The sequence below is a fragment of the Canis lupus genome, chromosome X, assembly GCF_003254725.2.
Source record: "Canis lupus dingo isolate Sandy chromosome X, ASM325472v2, whole genome shotgun sequence".
In the NCBI taxonomy this organism is placed as follows: domain Eukaryota; kingdom Metazoa; phylum Chordata; class Mammalia; order Carnivora; family Canidae; genus Canis; species Canis lupus.
The window spans coordinates 28376654-28399781 of record NC_064281.1 but is presented as its reverse complement, the minus strand read 5'-3'; the positions used below and the strand labels follow the sequence as shown (position 1 = coordinate 28399781).

At 36.2% G+C, this 23128-nt stretch overlaps 1 protein-coding gene across 1 annotated transcript in view; it reads left to right on the top strand.

Moving 5' to 3' along the window:
- Nucleotides 1-23128, top strand: part of DMD (dystrophin) — a 2170621-nt gene that overhangs the window by 56173 nt on the left and 2091320 nt on the right. The window lies entirely within an intron of this gene.

The window sequence follows — 23128 nt, the reverse complement described above, 5'->3', positions numbered from 1 at the left end:
CACTTCCAAAGGAATCTATATGTTCAATGCAATTCCTATCAAAGTACCAATCTAGTTTTTCACAGAAACTAGAACAAATAATCATAAAAATAATATGGAACTTCAAAAATCCCTGAATAGCCGATCTTTAGAAAGAACAATGCTGAATGTATTGCACTCCCCGATCCCAAACTATACTACAAAGTTATAGTAATCAAAACAATAGATATTGTCACAAAAACAGACATATAGATCAATGGAACATAATGAAAAGTCTAAAAATAAACCTACACATATATAGTCAATTGATTTATGACAGAGAAAGCAAAAATATGCAGTCGGGAAAGGAGAGTCTCTTCAACAAATGGTGTTGGGAAAATTGGACCATTATCTTGTACTGTATTTAAAAATCAACTCAAATGGACTAAGACTTAAATACAAGATCTGAAACTATAAAACTACCAGAAGAACCATCAGTACTGAACTCTTTGACATTGGTCTTACTGATGTCTTTTGAATCTGACTCTAAAGGCAAGGGAAACAAAAGGAAAAATAAATGGGATTACATTAAACTAAAAACGTCTGCATAGTGAAGTAAATCAAGTAAACAAAGAGGCAATCTACTGAATGGGAGAAGGTATTTGCAAATCATATTATTTAAAAAGGGGTTAATATCCAAAAAAGGGATCATTATCCACTCATACAACTCCATAGCAATAACAAAAAGTCTAACTAAAAATGAGCAGAGGATCTGAATAGACATTTTTCCAAAGTCTTACAGATGGCCTAACAAGTACATGAAAAGATTTTCAACGTTATTAGTCATCATGGAAATGCAAATCCAACCTACAGTCAGATATCCCTTTACACTTTTCAGAACTCCTATTGTCTAAAACATAAGTGTTGGCAAATGGACTGAGGAAAGGGAACCCTCATGCAATGTTGGTGGGAATATAAATTGGTGCAGCCACGTGGAAAGCAGTATGGTAATTCCTCAATAAAACTGAAAATAAAGAACCATGTGATCCAGGTATCTTTTCAGTATATATCTAAAAGAAATGAAATCAGTATCGCAGAGAGATATTTACATACCCATTTATTGCAACATTATTCAGAACAGCCAAGATAAGGAAACAACCTTAAGTGTCCATCAATGCGTGAATGGATAAAGAAAATATAGTGTGTGTGTGTATGTGTGTGTGTTTGTGTATACACATAATAACATGCTACACAGCCACAAAAAAAGAATGAAATTTTGCCACTTGTGGCAATGGGGATAGGCCTTAAGGGTATTATATTAAGTAAAATAAGAGAAAGAAAATACTCCATGATTTCAGTTATATGTGGCATTTGTGGAACAAAACAAACTAGTAAGCAAAATAAAACAAATCCCATACCTATAGATACAGAGAACAGATTGCCAGAGTGGAAGAGGGATTAGTGTAGATGGGAGCAGGGCACAATGGGTGAAGGGATTTAAGAAATACAGACTTCCAGGGGCAACTGGATGGCTCAGTCAGTTAAGCATCCAACTCTTGGTTTCAACTCAGGTCATGATCTCAGGGTCATAAGATAGAGTGACTCATTGGGCTCCATGCTCACTGCAGAGTCTGCTTGAAATTCTCTCTCTCCCTCTTCCTCTGCCCCTCCCCCCACATACTTTCTCTTTCTCTAAAATAAATAAATTAAATATTCAAAAGAAAAAAGAAATACAAAGTTCCAGAGATGCCTGGGAGGCACATTGTGTTAAGCATCTGACTCTTACTCTCAGCTCAGGTTTTGATCTTAGGGTTGTGAGTTCAAGCCCTGCATTGGGCTCCATACTGGGCATGGAGCCTACTTAAAAAAAATGAAAATAAATAAATACAAACTTCCAGCCATAAGATAACTAAATCATAGGAATGTAATGTATAACATAGGGAATATAGTCAGTAATATAGGTAGTAATCTTATAGCAGCATTGTGACAGATAGTAACTAGACTTATTATGGTAACAACTTTGCAATGCATACAAATGTCCTAAAACTAATATAATATTGTATATCAATTATACTTCAATGAATAATAAAAGAATGTTTATTTTTTAATGTATATAAGAATAGCATTTACTGGACTCTACCATATATTGATTCAGTCAAACCACATAACTTAAAACAATTCCCTATAGTATCAATTTTATATTCAGCTTAGGATGGGAGACTGCTTCTTGCTTTGAAAACAAAAACCAACAAAAAGCTCTGCTCCACTTCCATTCTGTAGGAGAGCACAGACCTGTGGTGAGTCAAGGCTATGTAAAATCAGGCACTTGGATTCATCTAATGAATTCATTGCCCATAGCAGAGGCCAGCATGCTGCCCAGAACTCAAAGTGCTGGCTTCTTTCCTATTAAGGCAACAGTCTCAGAATCCTTGTAATAGTGAAAGAGAGTGGTCTAGTTTCATTCTTCTGCATGTGGATGTCCAATTTTCCCAGCACCATTTATTGAAGAGACTGTCTTTCTTCCAACGGATAGTCTTTCCTCCTTTATTGAATATTAGTTGACCATAAAGTTCAGGGTCCACTTCTGGGTTCTCTACTCTGTTCTATTGATCTTTGTGTCTGTTTTTGTGCCAGTACCACACTGTCTTGATGACCACAGCTTTGTAGTACAACCTGAAATCTGGCATTGTGATGCCCCCAGATATGGTTTTCTTTTTTAAAATTCCCCTGGCTCTTCGGGGTCTTTTCTGATTCCACACAAATCTTAAAATAATTTGTTCTAACTCTCTGAAGAAAGTCCATGGTATTTTGATAGGGATTGCATTAAACGTGTAAATTGCCCTGGGAAATATCAGAAAGGGAGACAGAACAGAACGTAAAGACTGCTAACTCTGGGAAACGAACTAGGGGTGGTAGAAGGGGAGGAGGGCAGGGGGTGGGAGTGAATGGGTGACGGGCACTGGGGGTTATTCTGTATGTTGGTAAATTGAACACCAATAAAAAATAAATTAAAAAAAAAAGAATCCTTGTAATAAGGGTTTGAACAAAATGCCATAGCTCTCTAATCATCCTGGCGTTGACAGATGTACTGATGTTAACACATTCCAGTCTAGAGCCTCAGTTGTGGCAGATTACATTCATGGTGTTTGAAACCATTTGTACTAAGTGAGCGACAAATTTTGATGACTAGTCCTAAAAACTATCTTAAAGTTAAATATCAGTGTTTGTATAATTATTGAGGGTCATTTACTTTGAAATCCTCAAATCACAGAGCCTCATCTTAGCTATTGCATTCGTACATCCAGTGCTCTAATTTTGACCTCACTGATGGCAAAGTTTTCTCCACCTTATCCTATAAATTCATAACAAATTAACCTTGCTAAAAATATATTTTCCCACCTCCCCTTTTGCTCCTGAGTCTTCAGCATATGTCTCATATGCATGTAATCTACTTCAGACTCCTTGATAATTCAGGCCACCTTGGATCCCACCTCATCTCATACCACTCCAGCAAGACAAACTTTCAAAATATTTTCAACAACGTCCTTTTAAAGCTATCAAGTTACAGTTAGTGCTGAATTGGTGATAGTTAATGTCAGTGGAAATATGAAGTGTAACGGTGAAAATATTAAATGAGTACAGAGAATTCTCTAGGATGTAGTGCCTATCTGTGTGACCTTAGCTAATCCTATACATTCTGAGTTTCCATTGCTTTCATTAATGATGACATTACATTGGATAATATCTAACAGATTCTTTAACATCATTGAAAAAAACTTCAGTAATCTCATTGCTTATCTAATTTGTGTTTGTTTTGTATTCTCTTATATATACTTGAATATGTGAATCCATATACAGTCACTGAATTAGCATAATGAGATTCATCTTCTGGCGCTGGTGTTCAGATTGAGAATTTTTGCTATTGATGGACAGAGCTGTGGTATTGTGAGGCAGTATTTCTTATTATATTGCTTTTGTTGGAGTTAGTGAGTAGTGTAATCCTGAAAGCAAAATAAAACATGGAGCTAAACAAATTGCCTCTCCTATTTACAGAGGGCAGGCATGCATATTACTTCACATTATGCATAACTGAAGTTGTGAAATACTGCTGTGGCGTTTTGATGATTCAACAGTTAGGGCGTGTCGTTGATCAGAGAGCTGATGTTGACAGAGCATAGCACAGTATAACATATGCTAATTGCATATGGCTTCATACGGGCTCTTAAAAATAGAGGAATGTGAAACTTTTCAGATCTACTGTCCAAGGTTGAACATTCTGGGTGGTGGAAAGGGATATAATTTGATATTTGAACTCAAGAAATGGATGAGATTAGTTAGAGATGCAGCAATATTTGCAAGGTCTGTATGACCTTTACATAGCATGATCTACTGAAACCTGTTTTTCCGAATGTTTATATGGACGCACATTGACATTTAAACTGGAAACAATGGGATATAAATCCTCTCATTAAGAAGATGCCACTGGCTGATTATTATTCTTGAAGCAGTGTTGTCCTTTTTCTTGCATGATAAATGCTTCTTTTAAAAAAATTCTATTGCTATTTATAAAATGCCTTATTCTGAGATTCTAACCAAAGTTAGAAGTATCATATTTGAATTTTAATTGAGACAAGTTCAAAACATGTCAGAACATGGCCACTGTTTGATGCTTCATTGTTGTTCACAGCTCTGCTGCAGTTCAGCCTGGGTTGAGGGGATGATTACAACCCGTTAACTTTAATACTTATTACCATTTCCAGGTAACGCTTAAAAGTGGGTGATATCAGTACAGGAGTTTAGAATGTGCAATCAGTCAGTCATTCAAGTGGTGTTTAGAGAGTGCCAGGTATCTTACTTTGTGTTAGGAATACACTGGTGAACAAGACAATTTTTACCCTGATGGTGATTAAAATCCGTGGGTTTTTAATAATTTCTGGATTTGTCCATTTTCCAAGAGCATACCAAAAGGCCTCAAAACTGCCAGTATCCAGGAGCACCTGGGTGGCTCAATCAGTTTAGCATCTGTCTTCAGCTCAGGTCATGATCCCAGGATTCTGGGATGGAGCCCATGTCTCCCTACTCGGTGGGGAGCCTGCTTCTCCTTCTGCCTCTCTCCTTGCTCGTTCTGTCTATCTCAAATAAAAATTTAAAAATCTAAAAAAACAAAACCTGCCAATATCCAAAATTTGTCTCCAATTTCTTTCCTTGCTAGTTTTTGCATTCCTAAAGCTCAATGTCTACCTTTTGTAGGAATTTCAACTTTTACACTCACTCATAGTCTAACCCCTTTATAATTCAAACCAACCTTAATTATTACCCTACATTCCCAATTAAGATAAATTTGAGTTGTCCTCATCACTGTTTTTGCTTTAGCACTAATTAATTTGGTAAAAGCATCTGTAATAAACCCTCAATTGGTGTCATAAAAAGATCACTTCTAATTGTTTCAATTATATTTTGCTCAACTTATACAGTCATTATTTTTCCTTTTGTCTTTTCTCACAGACATGATTTGACCCATTATGGTCTCAGTTCTTCCCTAGACCCCTGTGGAGACTCATAGATCATACATGGCTCCACCTCTAATAATGGTTTGCTTGTGTTGGTTCTCATTTTAATGTCATTATCATAAGTAGGGATCCTAACATAGGGTAATAACTGCAGTAATCTCCCCCACAGTATGTGTACGTTCAACCTTGACTCTTGAAAAAGATTCTACCTTGGAACATTCCCAGTAAGTTAGTGACTTACTTCAACTTTATGAGAAAGAGGCATGGGGAAAGACAAAGAGATAGATAATTTCTCACAGTATTTAGCACTGACAAATATTAGGTATTTTATGGGTGTTTTTTCAGTTTTAGGTAAAAATAGGTATCATTAATTCCTTAGACCTTCAGTAGTTATTTGTGTGTAAAAATTAAATAATAAGCCATACTAATAGCAATAAAGTAAGATTAATTTTTTTGAGAAGCCCTTGAAATACTTGGTATTGAAAGTGAAAAAATAGGGCCCCACGTGGCTGAGTCAGGTAAGAGTCTGCCTTTGGCTCAGGTCATGATCCTAAGGTCCTGGGATTGAACCCCACATCACGCTCCCTGCTGAGCAGGGGACCTGCTTCTCCCTCTATCCCTCCCCTCACTCTCTCCTCCCCTAGCTCTCTCTCTCCCACTCTCTCTCAAATAAATAAATAAATAAAATCTTTAAAATATATATATAATAACTTTTACACTATAAAATACTAGAATTATAACTTAATATTGATAATGCATTCAATACATTATTATGTTTACTTCATACTCAATAAATGTTCACTGATAGTAATTCCTATAATTTCATATCAGATATTTTTTTAGTATTATTTATTTATTTATTTGTGAGAGAGAGAAAAACAGATAGCAAGAGAGAGAATGAGTAGGGAGGAGAGGGAGAAATAGGCTCTGCTGAGCAGGGAGCCCAATGCCAAGCTCAATCCCAGGACCCTGGGACCATGACCAGAGCTGGAAATAGATGCTTAACAGACTGAGGCATCCAGGTGACCCTAAATCTCTTTTTTAAAATATTTATTTAATTGAGAGAGAGAGAGAGAGAGAGAGAACAATTGGGGGAAGGGCAGAAGGAGAGAAAAAGACTGAATTCTCATGCAGACTCCCCATTGAATATGTAGCCCTACACAGGTCTCCATCCCAGAACCCTGAGATCATGACCTGAGCTGAAAACCAAGAGTGAATCACCCAACCAACTGAGTTACCCATGCACCCATCTTTTTTGGATCTTTAAGAATAGAGGATTAGTATTAAAATATTGTCATAAGTGATACCTTTTTAAGATATTTAGAGTATTAAAGTAATAAATCTTAGTTTGGGGGGCAAAGTCCTTTGTTTTTTAACCTCAGATATTAAAAATTTGAAAAGTTTTTAAAAATAATACAGCCAAGATTCTATTCTTGTATTTTTGTGGCTATCTATAATTTATGTAGTAAAACAATGCAGTAGTATACTGATCCTTTCTGTTCAAGCTAATAGTTTATTCAGCTGCTCCCATTGGAATTACTGTTGTTTATGTACCATTCCCTTATTTTTTGCTTGTATTTGCTCTCTTTTTTCTGAAGACCACTTATTGACCATACGATTACATACTCTTGGCATGTGTTACACATTTTTCTAGTTGAGAACAAGCATAATGATGTGCCTTCTGCTGTTATACACTTCCTTCCCAGGTACCTAAACTGAGGCTTTGTCTTTTAGACCTCACCATTGACTGGGAGTCAGTGTGCTTTCCCTTTGTGGAGAGGGAGTTGATTGTAATTGCTTCAATGTATGGCAGAAGCAGAGAGACCCACTGGGGTAGTTCATACCAGGTTGGGCAGAGAATCTGGATACAGTGTACACCTCCTGTCTTCAGCCTTGATGATTCTCCCCTGCTGTGCCTATGAGTAGAGTGGTGTGAGGTTGTCATTTTTTTGTCAAATTTGTTTCCTGTTCTCTTGCTGGAGGATAAACTCTGAGCCTTAGTTTACTCAGATCTACCACTGTGGCACTCAAAAGCCAGTTTGGGCTTTAAAACAACAACAACAACAACAGACCTTTACTGTTGCTTGATATTTTCAACCCATGGGCAATAATCTTTCCTTTCTCTGAATAACTTTTAATGACATCTGAAACAATAAGAACCAGAAAACAGGAATAAAAAAAATTAAGCATTAAGGCACCAGAGACATAAACCAAATATAGTGTTGAGCAGGGCAGGAGAGAGAAAGCATAGCTCCCTTAAATCACCTGTAGCTACTCTTCATTTTGGTGATAATTATAAAGCTATAATAAAGAAAGTCATATGGAGCCAGCTCATTTATACAAGTATATGGAACAAACTTTCAGTAGCCCCAAGGTATATGTCCTGAGACCTTTGCAAATCTCCAAATTTGCAAATACCACTAAACCATATAATTCCACTCATAAAATGCAGTAAAGTATAACCGAACAATTACAGACCCCTATCAGATCCTTAATGATTGTATAAACTCAAGTCACTTGTAAAGGTATTAAAGTCTGCCACTAGACACACACACACTATTATATCACCCCCATATAATTTTTAACCATGAACTCACTTGATTTCAAAACTAGGACAGCTCAGCCATAAAAAAGAATGAGATCTTGTCATTTGCGACAACACAGATGGACCTAGAGGATATTGTGATAAGTTAAATAAGTCAGAGAAAGACAAATACTATATGATTTCACTCATATGTGGAATCTAAAAAACAAAACAAATGAACAAAAAAAACAGAAATAGACCCATAAATACAAAGAATAACCTGAAGGTTGCTAGACGGAGGAGGGTGAAGGGTGAGAAAAAGGGGTGAAGGGGAGTGGGAGATACAGGCTTCTAGTTACGGAATGAGTAAATCATGGGAGTAAATGGCCCAGAATAGGGGATATAGTCGATAATATTGTAATAGTGTTGCATGGTGACAGATGGGAGCTACACTTGAGGAAAGCATGGCATAAAGTATAGAGTTGTTGACCTGCTATGTTGTATACCTGAAACTAATGTAATGTGTGTCAACTATATTTCACTAAAAAAAGGGAGAAACCTATGACAGATGAATAATGATAATAGTTACTCTGTAATATGTGCCTGGCATATATTCTCTGCAATACCGTGCTTTTTGTCTGTGCTTTACAACTTATTTCTTCTTATTCCTTCTTATTGAGCTGTTTCCTCTCAAGTAGAAATGCTCAAGTAACAGTCTGGTCCTACATGCTTATTGTTACAGAAATAAAGATGCTTCCTCGTGTTCTTTGTTCAGCTTATGCCCAGCTATGGTTGGCCCCCTGGCTCTACTAGTACCCCTCTCTCCTATTACTGAATAAAAATATATTCCCAAAATATTGTTATTCTGGGATCCCTGGGTGGCGCAGCGGTTTAGCGCCTGCCTTTGGCCCAGGGCGCGATCCTGGAGACCCAGGATCAAATCCCACGTCAGGCTCCCGGTGCATGGAGCCTGCTTCTCCCTCTGCCTGTGTCTCTGCCTCTCTCTCTCTCTCACTGTGTGCCTATCATAAATAAATAAAAAAAATTTAAAAAAAAAAAAAATATTGTTATTCTCCTAAAGTCTGCATCTATTAATAATGTATTTGTTGACTCTTATTTCAAGTTAACTACCCTTCATCTTTTGCCAAACCTCTGACTCCTACTTGATGAGGTATTGAGCATTGTACTTAATGAGATAGTTTTATAGGCTTTTTTCTTTTTCTTGGTTTTTAAAGTTTTCTGTAGAGACCATAATGGGGTTGAATCATTTCAAGAAACAAAACACAATACTTTTAATAATCCCAAACTTAACTGGTCCAAGAATGTTCTCTTCTGTAAAACACTTTACTTGTGTATCTTTGTATTGCCAACATTATCAGCTATCTGTGGAGTAATAGAGGCTGGAGAGTTAGCGGAGAGATGAATGGTAGTGTATTTTTCTCAAAGGAGGGAAATTTGCTTCCAATCAGGGGATCACTGACTATACAAAGATAAGGGGAGATCTAGGCTGCTTTGAGAAAGAGAAGGCTAGACCCCTCATTAGACTAAATGACTTATGCATGTGTCTCAGTAAAATATCAGTATTCTAGATATAGTGGAGCTTTGATATTTCTTGATTTTTTGAAGTTTCTCAAGAATAGACTCATTAGTATTAAGCCCTTAATGTCAGGCTATTGCTATCTGAATAAAAAGTAACTAATTTGGTTGCTTATAAGGCACTAATATTTACTACCAAAAAGACCTGTCAATATCATGCTGTATATTTATTTTATGTTAACAGAAAGCTATGTTGCTGATCTAGCTTATATTAAGTTCAGGAGTTTTAACTAAGAATTCCATTAGTATGGACTCTCAGGACTTGAAAGAGTTTTCATGAAATATCCTAGAATGTATGACATAAAAATTGAGAGCTTTAGGTGTTTTTTTGATCTCATATTAGTATCTTAAGTTATTTTATGTCACGAATTTACATTTGGTAAAACTGAGTCCTCAAATGAGATATTATAATTCAATGTAACTCTGCTGATATAAATGTCTTTAAATTAACAATAAATTACTTGACCCTCTTTTACTGAAGTGCCCTGGGATTTCAACTAACATGCAAAATGAAGAAGTAAGAATTATTAACTCAGACTCTCAGCAGCTTTATGTGGATAAGTTCACAAGAAGCCTATAGAACAATATACGTTGGTTTTATTTTCTGTTGCGGCAAAGAATAAAAAGTAGTAGTTTGCCAGCCTCTAATAAGTATTATAATTTATTTTTCTATAATGGCATCTTTTGAAGCATGCTTAGAAATCCTTCCGGGTTTCCAGAGTGAGCCCTAGGGTGGATTGAATTCATCTGCACCTGTGACAGTAAGGATCTAGGCCAAAATCAGAAAAACAGTAGGTATATTAATAGACTTGCCCAGTCTAAGATAGATTCTCTGGGGAAAATAGAAAATCTCTAGACCTAGCCTAGAGGCTTCCTAAGCCTCAGAGGTCAGTGATACATCAAATGAGTAGACAGTCTGAACTGGGTACACTGTCCTGGTTGTCACACTGAGAATGTGTTGTTCTCACCGAGCATAATTTCCTTCCTATTTTCTACATAACTTTTCTGTATTCTGTGATTGCCCTTCCAACTTCTCTAGACCTTTGTGGCCACAAGCTCCTGTGTGTCCCTTATGTAGGCATCATTTTTAATTGAATGCATTATAAAATCGTTTTCAAAGTAATTACAAATATGTTTCTGTGCTGGAATACCAAACCCATCTCGTCATTATATATACATCCTATCTCTCACAGCCTATGACCATAAAGAAAAAAAAGCTTGCTCCTTCTTTATTTAGTGCTAACTTGTTTGAAAATTGATTCCTTTGTGAGTTTTCTTTAATCGATATACATAAAGGAATTTTCTTTATCTTTACAAAAATCCATACGTGCAAGATGCATAATAAAGGGAAATATTATACATGGGAAGGACAGAATAAACCCCTCAGTTTCATTCTCATTCCATTGATTTTACTTTGTTTTTTTTAGATTTTATTTATTCATGAGAGACACAGGGAGAGAGAGAGAGGCACAGAGACACAGGCAGAGGGAGAAACAGGCTCCATGCAGGGAGTCCGACGTGGGACTCGATCCCGGGTCTCCAGGATCACACCCTGGGCTGAAGGTGGCGCTAAACCACTGAGCCACCCGGGCTGCCCTGATTTTACTTTATTCTTAGGTTTATTTTACTGTTTGATGGTTGAACACTCTAACCCTAGAGTAACTAGGACCCTGCCTTGCCCCATAATGTCATGTGTGATCACAGTTATGCCCTGGTCAAAACTCTTAGATACAACTTTACCATGGGCAATAAAAATGGGGAAAAAAAAGACATAAATAAGGAAATAACAATGAACTGGATTAATTTGCTGATGAACTACCACTTACACTTAACATCCCATCCTCCCTAACTCATGACATGCTATCCTGAGGTTACTGTCATTCTAGCATCATGTTGATCACCTGGCCCATTAAAAGACACAAGTCTCATTTCTTGTCAAACTTTTGATGGTTGGTTCTTCTTTTTAGACTTTAGATAAGTCTAGCAGGGGTGGAACCTTATCCATGGACATTTCTTTTTTTTTTTTTTTTTTTTTTTTTTTTTTATTGGTGTTCAATTTACTAACATACAGAATAACACCCAGTGCCCGTCACCCATTCACTCCCACCCCCCGCCCTCCTCCCCTTCTACCACCCCTAGTTCGTTTCCCAGAGTTAGCAGTCTTTACGTTCTGTCTCCCTTTCTGATATTTCCCACACATTTCTTCTCCCTTCCGTTATTTTCCCTTTCACTATTATTTATATTCCCCACACGAATGAGAACATATAATGTTTGTCCTTCTCCGACTGACTTACTTCACTCAGCATAATACCCTCCAGTTCCATCCACGTTGAAGCAAATGGTGGGTATTTGTCATTTCTAATAGCTGAGTAATATTCCATTGTATACATAAACCACATCTTCTTTATCCATTCATCTTTCGTTGGACACCGAGGCTCCTTCCACAGTGTGGCTATCGTGGCCATTGCTGCTAGAAACATCGGGGTGCAGGTGTCCTGGCGTTTCATTGCATTTGTATCTTTGGGGTAAATCCCCAACAGTGCAATTGCTGGGTCGTAGGGCAGGTATATTTTTAACTGTTTGAGGAACCTCCACACAGTTTTCCAGAGTGGCTGCACCAGTTCACATTCCCACCAACAGTGTAAGAGGGTTCCCTTTTCTCCATGGACATTTCTACCAAGGAAAAAAGCCTGTATATTTGGCAGTTTGTTCTAGCAGAAAAAGTTTCGTATATATACATATATGCCAAAAGATGTAATATGTTCATAGTTCCTTCAAAAACTATGTGAACTATTGACATTCTTTGGCACATTGGAGGTAAGGTGCTAGTGTAGAAGACAAAGAATGTATTTTAATGTATTTTTTCAGTTGATAGATAAGGCTTGAGAGAAGATTTTAAGTTTAAGACTTTCACCTCACTTTTCACCTCACATGTTGGTGCCAGTTGTTAAATGAAAGAAAATTAGGACTTTCATGTAGTTTTAAATTGTAAGTACTCTATAATTACAGTCAGTTTCCTTTTCTTGGAAATCCATTTCCCAGAGCTACATGTTGATATTATCCTTACTACTTTGGGGACATAAATTAAATTTCACTGTGTAAACAGCTTCTCATAAGGTGAAGTTACTATTATTATCATTGTGCTGATATTCTATCGTTTGGTTTCATATTCATCATTTTTTATTTATGCACTATTATTTGTTAATGTACACTAAATCTAAATTTTAGAGACACTGGCTATCATTTGCTTGGATGCCATTAGTTTATTATAAAAGAGAGACATGAAAATTATTTACATGATGAAGGATTTCACAACTTCACTGGAATGAGCAGCTTCACTTGATGCCATTTCAATAATGCTTTATTTCAGTCTACATACTTTCCGAGAATGTCACCATCTCTAAATAAGAAATAATCCTCATCATCTAGAACTACTCTGGTGCCTCCGTATTCTGGGAGAAGAACTTGATCTCCAACTGTCACATGAACTGGTTGAATCTTTCCACCCCTTCCTTTAGAGCCTGACCCAATAGCTACTAGCGTTGCTTGCCATATTTTTCCTTGGGTTTTTTCTGGAAGCATTAATACCTCTTTCGATTACAGTTTCAGATGCCCTCCTTTCAATAAAACTCAGAGTGGGGAAGAAACTTTGTAGACACCTGTCCTGGCATGATTCTGGCTACCTGTGAATACTCTACTCTGAAGCTGCAGCCCCCACTCCAAGGACACCCACAGTCCCACCCTGGGGCCATGTGAATGTGGTTCTATATTCAACTTTTTATAAGTGTCTGATTAGTATTATACAATAATAGTACTATGAATGGCACCCTGAGGTCTAACCATTTCCTTAAAGGGCTAAAAAAAATATATAATTTAAAATCTAGCAACAAAGGAAAAGAAGCTATCTACAGAAAACCAGATTTCAGAGCTCAAAATCCGCTCAAAATCTATGCTGAAATTATAAAAGGAAGTGGTTTTCTATAGAATTTTAAAAAATAATTTTCTTTTTTTTAAAGATTTTATTTATTCATTCATGAGAGACAGAGAGAGAGAGAGAGAGAGAGAGAGGCAGAAACACAGGCAGAGGGATAAGCAGGCTCCATACAGGGAGCCCAACTTGGGACTCGATCCCGGGACCCTGGGATCCCACCCTGGGCTGAAGGCAGTTCCAAACTGCTGAGCCACCGGGGCTGCCCCAAAAAATAATTTTCTGACTAGGGTAAGGTCACTTGTGAACCTGAAATGATGCATGTTGATGAGGCATTATAATTTAAAGGCAAGTCTCCAATGTTGCCTTTAACAAAGAAAGCAAGTATATACAAAATATGCAGGATCTTTATAAGGAATGAATAAAGAATTTTCAAAAGGACATGGGAAACATATGGATTAGTTCTTAAGGATAGGTCATATCCACCTATTTTCTTATTTAAAGATTGCTATTGTATTTATGTTATCATGTTTATTATTAAGAAATAAGTCCCACAAACTAAGATTATGTAACCTTTTACCATATTTGCTCTTAGAATTGCTGTAGCAGTTTATGCTTACAAGAGTGGTGTAGGCATCCCCTATGTTTCGCATCCTTATCAACTAGCTTTCGACATGTTTAGAATTTTCTCAATTTGAGGAGTGTGAAATTATATCTCATGTTAATTTCCTTTTTTTATGATACTAGATCTGTTGTACCCGTTGGCCCTTGTATTTGCTCTTCTTTAGATTACCTGTTCTTGTCCTCTGCCAATGTTTTGCTTGAGTTGTGAGTCTAATTATTTCCTCCTCTGTATTCTTTTAAAATATTAAAGTTTTACTCTTCGACTTTGAGGTATCTTAATAAATCTGGAAATTACTTTTAGTGATTTTTTTAACTATAGATTTTTTTATAGAAGAACTAATTTTCCTAACATAATTTTAAAATGTCTATCTTTTCCCTACTTACATATCTATAGTACTTTCTCTATTGTATATCAAGATTAAGATATACATATGTATTCCTGGGCATCCTTTTCTGTTATTTGCTTCATTTGCCAATTTCTGTGTCAACACCACATGTCTCTATTCATGTAGATGTGTAATTAGCCTTAACGGGTGGATGGCAAGACAGTACCTTCCCTTGTTCTTCACAATTTTCTTAGATAGCCTTAGTCATCTGAGTGCATGTGAATTAGAGGTAATATTTATAAAAGTCTAATTTTTATTTTAATATTTTATTTCTTTATTCATGAGAGACACACAGAGAGAGACAGAGACATAGGCAGAGGGAGAAGCAGGCTCCCTGTAGGAGTGTTTTTTTTTTATTGTAATTTTGTCTTATTCCATTGCTTGTTTTTAACAGTAGTAAACAAATGTTTAAAGCTCTGGATTCACTTTCCATCTTGCTGAAATATCTCCTTCAGTAATTCTTTCAGAGAATATATGGTGTAATAATCTATCTTAGTCTTTGTGTTAAAATATTCTGAATAACATTTGTGGTTCAAATTGTGGGTCAGCACATTTTTTTTCTTGTTACTCCTTTGAGCATATTACTTTCTATTCTTATTTTCAGTCAAAAAGTCACAGCTGATTATATCTTTTGCAGTCTGATATTCATTTCCTTAGATATAACTTGCTTTTTCCTAATATAAATCTTCAGATGTGTTTCTTTATCATGATGTTCTGAAGTTTTTCTGTAATATACCTGGGTATAGATTGATCTTTTTCCTGCTTGGTATTCATAGCGCACTTAGAACTGAGTACTCTTGTCGATCTTCAGTTCTGTAAAATTATCAGGTATTATTTTTAAATCTTGTTTTTCTGCTCTTCCACACATGTCCCTTCTTTAGGAACTCTTACTGCTGGATATTAGTGGCTATCTTTTACATCTTTTAAATTCTCTCTTTTTTAATTGATTTGCTTCCCCAGGTTCTGTTCTGGATGAGTCCTTCATTATTATCTTACTAATTCACTAATTTTATCTTTTGTACAATCTATACATTCTATCATGTTTAATTTTTTAATTGATTCATTTTTCATTTCCAATATTTGTAGTCAGGTTTTTTTCATAGATATCAAATTAGGTGGTGTGCCCTCTCTGTCTTTTTATTTTATAACTCCAATTTTTTGTTGGATTTTCTCTTTTAAATGGAAAATTCCCAATATATCCTTTGGGATTTTTTTTAAATGATTTTATTTATTTATTTGAGAGAGAAAGAGTGTGTGTGAGAGAGAGAGAGAGAGAGAGAGCACAAGCAGGAGGGAGGGGTAGAAAGAGAGGCAGACTCCCTGCCGAGCAGAAAGTCCAATGCAGGACTTGATCTCAGGACCCTGGGATCATGACCTGAGCTGAAGGCAGACGCTTAACTGACTGAACCACCCAGATGCCTCTCAACATATCCTTTTAAATTGTTTTTCAAACACTTCTATGAGAAAATAATTTTATCTCGATCTGAATCCATGGTTCCATCATTGTGCTGCTGCTGGTGGTGGTGGTGAATTTCTGCCTTTTTTAGGCTTGTATTTAATCACAGGTTTCTGCATCCTTTCAAGTTAAGAGATTTGCCTTTTTTCTGTCATTGTTTTTGTTATTTCTTTTCCTCTCTTTATTCCTCCCTTTCTTCCTCCTTAACCTTATTGCTATCCTTATCTGTACCCTGGAATAGTAGTCTAGACGTAGATAGTGTACTGGCATGTTGGGGTGTCTGCTTTGTGGTAATGATTAAAGTTATTGAGAACTCTGTGTTCAAGTCAGTTTATTTTGGGTTTCTTCTGGCATCACAGTGTGTTTTTTTTCTTCCCATATCTCTACTTTAATAGTTTTCTATAAAGATAGAGCCTCAGGCGGCAGGTCAGCAAAATTTTCAAGTAATTTCTCCTTTCAAGAATGATTACTGGGTAGACCTTTACTTTAACCTGTGACTTCAAGCAGTGATCTTAACTCTGGTTCTTTTTTCATATGCGGACTCTTAGCGAAGGAGCCTAATGCAGGGACACTGTCAGTCTGGGAAAGAGAACCTTTTAGGACTGCAGCTACAGTGTCTGATCCACAGCAGTGCCAATCTTGTGTCTAAGCCCTGCTGTGTTACCGTGTGGGTTTTTTTTTTCCTCTTTGTATATTTTCTCTATCAGAGCTCTATATTTGAAACAGGTGATATGTATCAAGGCATGAAATTGTCATGCCTCTCAATTGTAGAGGTCTCAGCATTTTATATTTAATCAACCAGTATTCATTAACTTCACAAAGTCAAAATTAAAATCCAGAGTCAGATATATACTAGTAATATCTTTTTTAAAAGATGTATTTGTTTATTTGAGAGAGAGAGGGAGGGAGAGAGAGAGAGATTGAAAGGAAGAGAGCACATATGGTGGTGGGCAGAGAGAGAGGGAGAGAGAGATTTTCATGCAGACTCCATCCTGAGGGTGGAGCCAGACGCAGGGCTCAATCTCACCACCCTGAGATCATAGCCTGAGCCAAAAACAGAGTCAGACATTTATTTTTTTTTAAGATTTTATTTATTCATGAGAGACAGAGAGAGAGAGAGAGAGGCAGAGACACAGGCAGAGGGAGAAGCAGGCTCCATGCAGGGAGCCCAACTTGGGGCTCGATCCCAGGTCTCAAGGACCATACCCTAGGCCAAAGGAGGCGCTAAACCGCTGAGCCACCCAGGCTGCCCAAGAGTCAGACATTTAACCAACTGAGTCACACAGGCACTCCTGTACTAGTAATATATTTAAAGATAAACCAGCTCATTATGTTTTATGGGACAATATATACATATTGTTCTGACATACTAGAAGTAACATAGAGATTTCTGTTTTGTCTCTGTCTTCTCTATCTCAAAGAATACTATCGAAATTCAAAAGTGTTTAACAATTTTGCAGGAATTTGAGTTAATATAGATAAAACTGGATTATATGATTCTCCTCTGCTATTTTTATGTATCTACATGACCCTCTAGAATAACAGCTATGGAGGGCTAGGACTGGTGCTGTGTGTGTGATTTGTTATTGTTGTTGTAATTTCCTGTTATACTCCTCACTTACCATGATAACTGACAATTAAGCCCACAAATATTCACTGAAGGAGTGAACATTTAGGGGGCTGGCAGGCATACACATAATTTGTGTACTGCAATGCCCTGAAGGTTATCATCAACAAAACATATGGCAATAAGTATTTTTAAAAAATAAATGTGTATATAAGGTGATCACAGAACAACAGAATAGATTCTCTAAAAATATGTAACAGTGATTTCATTTTTGACAGGTTTTATTACGCTAATAAAAACATTTTATTAATTCAGTAAGTCATTTGACAAATTTCCTAATAATACTGATATAAATATAATAGAAAATGCTGACATAATATTTTGAATTTTCAACAGTAATGATTATGTCTTTAAAAACTACCTACCTGATTCAGGATTCATTACTTTTCTCTAGTCAATTTCCTGCTTTTAATTCTTTGACGGTGTTATGAAAAGATACAACTTGAAGATTTTTCAGTAGCACAATGCCATTGTCTATCTTATTGAAAAGTAACTAGATATAAAAATGTGAAACTGCATTCCTGTTCAGTCTTAGAATTTGGGGACTGTATCATTATTTCTTGAAGGACAAGAAAATATAGCATGTTAGGAAAGCAAAACTATTGTTGCTATAAAAACTATTTGCCCAATGCATTCCTTCATAGGAGTATGGCCAACCCCAGAATACTAACAGCAAGTACTAGTGAGGATGGAAAACAATAGGAATTCTCATTCCCTACTGCTGAGCATACAAAACAGCATAGCCACTTTGGAAGATAGTTTGGTGGTTTCTTAATAAGCAAATCATACTTGTATAAAAATAATTCTTACCATGTAAGCCAGCAATTGCACTCCATGATATTTACCCAAATGAGTGGAAAAGCTGTCCCCAGAAAAACCTGCACACAAATGTTTATAGTAGCTTTACTCATAATTGCCAAAGCTTTAAGCAACCAACTTGTCCTTCAGTAGGTTGATAGATTAATAAACTGAGTCGATCCAGACAATGAGAATATTATTCAGCACTAAAAAAAAATGAGCTATTAAGCCATGAAAAGACATGGAAGGAGCTTAAATGCATATTACTAAGTGCAAGAAGCCAGTCTGAAAAAGCTGCATACTATATGAGTCCAACTGTATGACGTTCTGAAAAAGACAAACCTGTGGAGACACTAAAAGGAAACGTGGTTGTCAGGGTTTAGAGAGAGGGATGAATACGTGAAGCACAGAGGATCTTCAGGGCAGTGAAGCTACTCTATGATACTGTAACTAACAGTGGACATGTATCATTATAGTCTTATCAAAATCCATAGAATGGGCAACAGCAGCAGTGAACCTTAATGTCAACTATGGACTGTGGGTGATCACGTATCATTGTAGGTTTACAACCTGGAATGAATGTACGATTCCAGTGTGGGATGTTGATCATGGAGTAGACTGTGCTGTGTGGGGACAATGGACATAGAGGAAATCTCCGTACTTTCTTCTCAATCTTTCTTGAACCTGGAATAACTGTAGAAAGTAAAGTCTACTTAAAAAAAGTATCTACCAGCGCAAAACATGCTGTTTTAAGCACAGTTTTAAAACATGTATGGTATACAACCATAGACTCATGATGAGTGTACAGTAATTCCTTTGAAAACACTTATCTTCAAACATGTATATGTAAGTATGACTTATTCATATAATGACAGGCCTTTTATTTTCCTCTTCTGCCTATATTTAATATGATAATTAATTCAACCTGGTATTATTCTGGCTGCTATTCAAAGCCTCATGCATGTTTGTTAATTTGTCACTTGTTCCTTATACAGCATCTTGGCTATTTAATAAGCAGTCATGAAAGTCAAGAGAGTCCTGCCCCAGCATGAGTCTTAATTGAATATGTACTACATAATAGAATTAAATTCTGAACAAACTATCAATGGCAGATGATCCTTCAGTTATGAGCAAAGCTTCGGTGGGAGTGACAGTATAAAGCTGATAAAGTGATGACAGCCAAGGGCCTCGGAATATCATAGGATATGATTATATCAGGGCTTAAAGGACACCCCAGGCTAAAGTGGAGACAGATGTCTTTGAGGCCATGAGCAGTCATTCCTTTGGGAGTCATTTCACCATAAAAACATAAAATTCTTATGTAAAGGTTTCTACCGTCTTCTCCCAATGTCTTTGGGACATCTTTGAAATTCTGTCTCTAAACAAATTAGCCAGATAATAATAACATTGAAAGAGGATGTCATAAGGCTCAATGTGTATTTTGTGTTTGATCAAAACTATTACTAGTAGCAGAACTTTGGGTGGTATTTCTTTTTTTTAATTAAAGAGAATGAAAGTGGTTATTGACATTAAATGCAGATAGCACCCTCCTTCCTACTGTGAGTGTTCCTCACAGATGGATACCTTTTTCCACCTTGGTTTCCAGAAAGCCCTTGGTCAGTTTTTGGCACAGGTAATTCTCAGGTGACTGTGTGATACCAGATTTAAACATGTACAATATGCTTCCAAACTGGAACACTTTGATGTGGTTGTCTATGAAATGAATGACATTGCATAAAACATTACAGCAGATCTTTTAGAGCGAGTTGACAGGATGACAGTATAGTTACTCACAGTTCAGACTACCACAATATAGGATGTAATGAGCCATAATGCCATTATTTTTCACTTTAGAATTTTAATGTTGTATTTTGTACAGTTCTTAAAATATCATGCATAAAACATTGTGCTGAAACAATAGTGAGTTGTATATCCATAATGTCATTAGGAGCCAACAGTCTAATAACCATAGGAAACAATGGAAATTTTTCTTCAGACTCTTTTGAAAACTGCTAACAAGAATAGCTACTGCATGAACGATGCCCTGTATGAAAAGCATTCTGGCTAGATCTGTAGATACCATAGTTTGATCCTTTGTTCTGTTGGAAATCTCTACAAATGCAGCTGGAGTGAGGAGGACATTTGAGGCTATGCATCTTTAGTGATATGGTGATTCTGTTTTACGCATCCTCAGTATCCACCAGAAAAAAAAAAAATCTCAGATAATGAGTTGGCCATACCTAAACAAAAGACGGCAAAGGGCTTGGAAGAATAATGACTGTGCAAAATAGAATGTTGAAATAAGCACCGTATGGGAGCACTGGAAAAAAGCATGGTGGTCTGATACCTTGGATTTGCTTCTGTGATGATATGACATAATTTCATCATCATGGTTACTAACAGATGGAGTGATACAGTTTGTTTCCAAATATTAATACAAAAGAGCAAACTACAGAATTCATTGAGAAGGATGATACATTTGATATTAATAGTGTATATGTGGCACTAGGCAAGTACTGAGAAATTAATCTCTTGGAATGAACCACCATTGAAGGGAACAGTTCTGTCAAGTAATGCCATTTACTCTCCTTATTAACATACAGAGCAATTCTGTTGGATCACTTAGCATGGTGAGCTTATTAGGAAAATCGTATTGGTTTGAGCAAAGAACTCCTCTGACCTTTCTAAATGAAAATAGCATGATGCTAAAAATAATTGGTAGAAGGACCATCTCTACACACAAAATGGTTTTGTGCAATCAACTACCACATTGAGAAGAAACTTATTTTTTGTTAGGAATCTAGAAGATTTTTCTGTTTCTTTTTTTAATTAAAGAAATGAAAGTGGTTATTTACATTAAATTCAGATAGCACCCTCCTTCCTATCATGAGTGTTCCTCACAGATGGATACCTTTTTCCACCTTGGTTTCCAGAAAGCCCTTGGTCACACTAAAAGAGTAGCTGTGCCTTTTTGAAAATAGGAAAACTGAAGGTAAGTTACATTTAAAGTCTCAGAATTTTTGCCTGTATTGTAAAATGATGACTGGGAATTTGTTACTCATTTATATATTTATAAAGAAGTCAAAGACATCTAGATGTAGTTTTCTATTCATGCTGAAGAAATTCGTTTATAAGAAGTAATAGGAAAAATCAGTGGTCTATATCATCTTAATATCATAATACTGTATTCCTTATCACAAAATGAAACATTGTGTTTACCATTTAATAATTAAGATATAGGGTAAATAATTTTGAGTAAGGTATACTTCATCATTTTCTCAAATATCTTTCTCAAGCCACATGTTCAGATGAGACAAAAAACAAAGAATTTAGTAAACATTGATCTCTGAAACCTGAAAATTAAAATATGAATATCTTTCATTCAGAGATGTTACAGATGCACATTCCTAGTTGAAGAGTCAGCTTCCTATTTTAAATTGGAATTAATGTGTAGTTTATGATTTATCTAAAATATACATGTTATACTCCTTCTCATCTAGCACAGAATGATATGGTTTAGAAGGATTTTGATGGGATCCCTGGGTGGCGCAGCGGTTTGGCGCCTGCCTTTGGCCCAGGGCGCGATCCTGGAGACCTGGGATCGAATCCCACATCGGGCTCCCTGTGCATGGAGCCTGCTTCTCCCTCTGCCTGTGTCTCTGCGCCTCTCTCTCTCTCTGTGACTATCATAAATTAATAAAAATTAAAAAAAAATTTAGAAGGATTTTGATTCATCATCACCTGAGTTAGAAGCCATAGTTTGCTAGGAAAAAAATATTTTAGAGAAATACAGTTCTGCTTGAGGCTTGAAGAGAGTTACCAAACCCAAACATATTTTGCTCTTGTGTGGCTGTTGAAAACTAATTTTTAAATACCACTATCCATTATACCATATTGCATCATGAATACTCAGTGTTTTGTCATTCAGTTGTACCTATTTATTCATATTTTAAACCAGACCAGAAATAGCTGGAAAGAAATATGTTACTGTATCCCCAAAATGTACGTTATGTATGCAGATAGAAAATAATTAGACAATTGGGGACATATGAAATCATTTATATTTTTGTGTATAAATGTGTAAAAAGACTTTCCCTTGATTATGGATATAAATATTATGAAGTATAACTGAGCTTGTGAGACTATCAATAAATTGAAGTGTCTATGAAATCTAAAGTTTAGCTCAAACATATGATTAAAATGTCAGTAGTAAAAGGAAAAAGATAGAATCCCACTTAAGTTTTGAAGTTTTTTTTCTTTGGTACGTATAATTACCCAGAAATCAGTCTTTACCTAATGTCCATTTGATACAGGGGGCCATATGATAATTTTAAACCTCATATATGAATCCTAAAGGAATGAGGAGTACAAGGTAGAAGGGTATTGGTCTGCAATGGCATGTCTCTGAGTATGAAATCTTTCAAGTCTTCTGAATTGGAAATCCTAGGCATAGATTGAACAGAGAACAGAATAATAGAGGTTTAAAATGCTACCTACCCTATTTTACAGAGGTCAGTGCCACTAAAAACTTTGCATCACAGCCTTCTAGAAAGGTGGATATGTATGAACTAGCTAAGATATGATAGCTCAGATAACAAAAATCACTAATATATGATATGGTATTTTATCAACCTGGTCTTTTTTAAGTGTAGCATTACATAAGGAAGTAAACATTTGATTTGATTAAAGAATTATTTATCATAGGCCACAGACAAAGAGAA